Genomic DNA, 5,450 nt, shown 5'->3' with positions numbered 1-5,450 from the left:
TGTGTTCCTCAAATATGCAATACGAGAAAATAAATATGCTTTAATGCATATTTTCTGCTTGTTGTGAAGACGTCTCACTACCTTCAGGTTCAGTTATATTGCCTGCAAGGATGCTGTAGGAGTATTATGGTTCTGTCTTTAACGTTGAAAAATATAATAACTTTTACTACCACCTCTACTTAACAATGAAAAACGGAGTCCTTCAATTTATTACAAAAATTCAGTGTGTAATATTGAATATATTACACATTGATAAATCAAAGTAAAAATACGACAAATTCACACCTTAACCAAATATAACCAAGAAGCCCATTCATTTTAAATTCGCATAAAAAAAACAATGTACATATGGTCAGCAAATTAACTAATTTAAATGTAATCTATGATTCTAATCTTGTAAGTGTTGACAAAACTGCGCTTCTCAATAATGTTCCTGTGAATGACTTACGGTCTTTCGTGCGAGATAAAGTTCCCAAATATATTTTGTAGGTTCCCACTAACATTAATGTTGAATTAATAAAATTTTGCATTAAAAACAATTATTTTCATTTAAATGGAAAATATTTTACACAAACCTTTAGAATAATTATGGATAACCCAGTTTCAAGCAGTTTATTTATAGAGGTTTAAAAATAAAATTGCCATGTATTATATTCTGTAACACGGTAAGGTGTTAGGTCGATGATATTGATGATATTTAATGTTTGTGTTTCACTAACCATGATTCATCAGAAATTTTTGATCAACTCAATGCTCTAGTCCTTTCAATCAAATTTATGATTGAGAAAGAGAAAAATGGAGTTTTCCTGGACATTAAGAGTCACAGGATTAATAAATAGATCTTTTAAATTCAGCGTTTACAGGAAATCTACTAAGGTGTGGTTGAATGTATATTACTTTCATAACCATCTACATATTTTTTTTAAATATTGGATGTTCTCATGTATATTGCTCAGAACTTTGCGAGTTTACAGCCCCGAATTTATTGATAAAAAAATGGACCAAAATCTATATAATTGGGACAAAGTTTCAATATCCAAAATTAGTTTTGGACTCTTCGCTGCGACAAGCATAGAGGACTTTTTTATATTCACGAACCTAAGGCTAACCTTGACTTAAAAGCTCCCCTTGATATTTTAGCACGCTGAAAGGCTTGCAAAACTTTCTTGGGTATTCAAGATTGTTAAAGTCAGTATGGTTTTCCAAAAATCTAACAGTAAAATCAATCTGAATTAAGAACTCGCCCATTACTTCAGCTGGATGTGTGTATTTAAAAGTTAGTATGGTTTTCCAAAAATATAACAGTAAAATCAATTTGAATTAAGAACTCGTCCATTACTTCAGCTGGATGTGTGCATTTAATCGCATGGAAGGACATGACCTTACATACATTGGACTCACTGGCAAAATACTTGATACACGTACTTCGCAACATAAATATACGATAAAACTGCACAGCCATCTAGTGCAATAATTTCTCTATGTTAGCCTTGCTGATCGTGTTATGGATTGAAATATATAAATAAGCAATGCCAAGATAATAGTCAGTTTTGTTGAATAGACCTGCTAAAGGTTTGAAAACGTTCCTGGATTTTTAAGGTTGGTAAATTCAATTTGGTTTTCAAAAATAATACAGTAAAATCAATTTTAATTAAGAACTTGTCCATTATTTCAGCAGGATGTGTGTATTTGATTTTTGTTGAATGGAACGCTACTGAGTCTAATCAATCAGGGTCTTAATACCCTAAAAATTAGACTCGGTTTTTCTGACAATCAGTGTGCCATTAGGGCACGAATTTTAAAGTTAGTATAACCTCTTTCCTTGCTTTGTATGGTCGTTGAGGTTGTGTGGATTTATGAAATTTCTCTTCATATAATTTTGTGGCTTTTTTGTTAGGTGAAAATATGAAATTTGACCACATCTATGTAAAATTTGAGGAAATATATGAGTATACATAGAACTATTTGCGTGTATGCTGTCCATTTTGTATTCAGTTTAAATACTCTTTATAAGCATAACTGATAATGTTTCTTCCCCAGTGTCTCACTTATTCTCAAGGCATGGCTGCAAATCTTGTAGTTATTCTTTTAGCATATTGTTGCTTCTATTCCATATTCGTTCTTTCTCCTTTGCTACGATCCTGCCTCTTTATTCCTTGTTTCATGTCTGCCGAATTTGATATTTACACAGGACGCCATATGGTTCATCTGATCAAGCTCCTGTCACCCGGCTGGTGGACTCACGTGTTGGTGTATAACACTCTCTGCTGCTCTCTGTTCATTCATTATGCAGTTGACAAAGGCCCAGAGAGGGTTAAAGGGATTTAGTTATATATTCCTCCTTTCTAGTGATGTTACTCTGGTATGAGGTTTTTGAAGCTTTGCAATTCAGTTATTCACTCACGTGACCTTGTGACGATATTCTCATAATGCATTCAAAGTTTGTGTGTACGGGCTACTGATTGATGAATGATTAACCTTCTTGTGAGAGGAGGATTGTTTGTGTGTAACTTGTAGATAGTTCGTTGTTCTTGACTAAATACTAACTGTAAATGCTACGTTCTAGGGTGTCGCTGCAATAAGGGTGAATGTGTCGTGTCTGCCCAGTGATGCTGAGGCCCTTAGTGCTAGCTCTCCCTCCTGCCGCTGATGCAAAACTAGAATTTGCACTCATGAATACATTATGGGGCTCTTCGAAATTTGTTATGACCTCGTAAATGTGTCGAGAATCGTTCGGCGTTCAGAAATAAGTTTTGGGTATATATATGTAGTTTCCTCATTTATTTTTTTACCTACAAAAAAATAGATTTCATGGCATTGTTTCAGCGATGGTCCAATCCTAGATACTTTGCTACTTACACCATACTGGCGTCTAGCGTCTGTGATGCTCTTATCATCATAAAAAAAGAAGAAGAAACAATAAGTGAACATTAAACTCATTTGAGTCAGCATCCTCGTCTGGGACAGCATACCTCTCGAAGATGCTGTTATCCCGGGAGATGAAGTAAACAGCATATGCTGGTTTCAGCAATTATTAAAAGGCTGTTAACCCCCCAGAGTGGATGGGTAGGATATCAGAAAATTGGCCCTTTAAAGCAATCTGTGTAATGTAACTCATGTTATATGACAATGAAAATATTATTAGGATAATAAAGAGTAAGTCAAGTGGTTGGAGACTCCGTAAAGTGCTGGTAAAGTAGAGTGTGGCCTTTCCCAGCAGGCGAGACACTTAGCGTAAGTCATGTAAGTGTCAGCTGGCACTTACATGCAACTGTGTTCATTTGGGCAATATATTTTCTATTATAGATGTTCGTTGCTACAAATATTACATAAAAGTGTCAATGTTTATTGTATTTAATGGTTTTTACTATTATATTATATATGATTTAGCCCTTAGAGCGCTTTCAAATATATATATATATATATATATATATATATATATATATATATATATATATATATATATATATATATATATATATATATATATATATATATATATATATATATATATATATATATATATATATATATATATATATATACATATATATATTAGTATATTTTGGTAGCAGTCTTTCCTGTAGACATATATTATTAAATATGACCGAAAAAGTAAGATTAATAATTCTAACACGAATTTTCTCAATCTTTCGTACATTTCTTTTCACTGTTGGTGGTAATTCAAAAATCAATTCTCCAAAATTCATTTTTATTTCTAGTCTGACGCGACACTTGAGCGCGTTTCGTAAAACTTATTACATTTTCAAAGACTTTAGTTTACACATACACAACTGAATAGAACTTACACATCTTCGATTTGTTTATATCTACATTTGAGTGAGGTGGATGGGGGTGATGTGGTATTAATAGGGTATTAAATTCAACAACACAAGACAGAACACAAAACAATGGGTATTGAATGGAAGTGATTGTAGAAAGCCTATTGGTCCATATTTCTTGATGCTTCTATATTGGAGCGGAGTCTTGAGGTGGGTAGAATATAGTTGTGCATTAATTGGCTGTTGATTGCTGGTGTTGACTTCTTAATGTGTAGTGCCTCGCAAACGTCAAGCCGTCTGCTATCGCTGTATCTATCGATGATTTCTGTGTTGTTTACTAGGATTTCTCTGGCGATGGTTTGGTTGTGGGAAGAGATTATATGTTCCTTAATGGATCCCTGTTGCTTATGCATCGTTAAACGCCTAGAAAGAGATATTGTTGTCTTGCCTATATACTGGTTTTTTTGGAGCTTACAGTCCCTAAGAGGGCATTTGAAGGCATAGACGACGTTGGTCTCTTTTAAAGCGTTTTGCTTTGTGTCTGGAGAGTTTCTCATGAGTAGGCTGGCCGTTTTTCTGGTTTTATAGTAAATCGTCAGTTGTATCCTCTGATTTTTGTCTGTAGGGATAACGTTTCTATTAACAATATCTTTCAGGACCCTTTCCTCCGTTTTATGAGCTGTGGAAAAGAAGTTCCTGTAAAATAGTCTAATAGGGGGTATAGGTGTTGTGTTAGTTGTCTCTTCAAAGGTTGCATGGCGTTTCACTTTCCTTCTTATGATGTCTTCGACGAAACCATTGGAGAAGCCGTTGTTGACTAGGACCTGCCTTACCCTACAGAGTTCTTCGTCGACTTGCTTCCATTCTGAGCTGTGGCTGAGAGCATGGTCGACATATGCGTTAACAACACTCCTCTTGTACCTGTCTGGGCAGTCGCTGTTGGCATTTAGGCACATTCCTATGTTCGTTTCCTTAGTGTAGACTGCAGTGTGGAAACCTCCGCTCTTTTCAGCAAAAAGTCTTAGTCGACATGAACTTGAAACCGGCCATATACTGCAGGTATGTTGACGACATTTTTACACAGGTACCTGATGTCAGACATCTGCAGGAGCTGAAGGAGGCATTTGAGCAGAGTTCCGTGCTGCGTTTCACTTACGAGATGGAAAAGGATGGGAAGCTGCCCTTTCTAGATGTAACAGTCATGGAAAAGAGCGGAGGTTTCCACACTGCAGTCTACACTAAGGAAACAAACATAGGAATATGCCTAAATGCTAACAGCGACTGCCCAGACAGGTACAAGAGGAGTGTTGTTAACACATATGTCGACCGTGCTCTCAGCCACAGCTCAGAATGGAAGCAAGCCGACGAAGAACTCTGTAGGGTAAGGCAGGTCCTAGTCAACAACGGCTTCTCCAATGGTTTCGTCGAAGACATCATAAGAAGGAAAGTGAAACGCCATGCAACCTCTGAAGAGACAACTAACACAACACCTATAACCCCTATTAGACTATTTTACAGGAACTTCTTTTCCACAGCTCATAAAACGGAGGAAAGGGTCCTAAAGATATTGTTAATAGAAACGTTATCCCTACAGACAAAAATCAGAGGATACAACTGACGATTTACTATAAAACCAGAAAAACGGCCAGCCTACTCATGATAAACTCT

Source organism: Procambarus clarkii, chromosome 14 (genome assembly GCF_040958095.1).
Source record: "Procambarus clarkii isolate CNS0578487 chromosome 14, FALCON_Pclarkii_2.0, whole genome shotgun sequence".
NCBI lineage: Eukaryota > Metazoa > Arthropoda > Malacostraca > Decapoda > Cambaridae > Procambarus > Procambarus clarkii.
Note: the sequence above shows the minus strand (reverse complement) of the source record.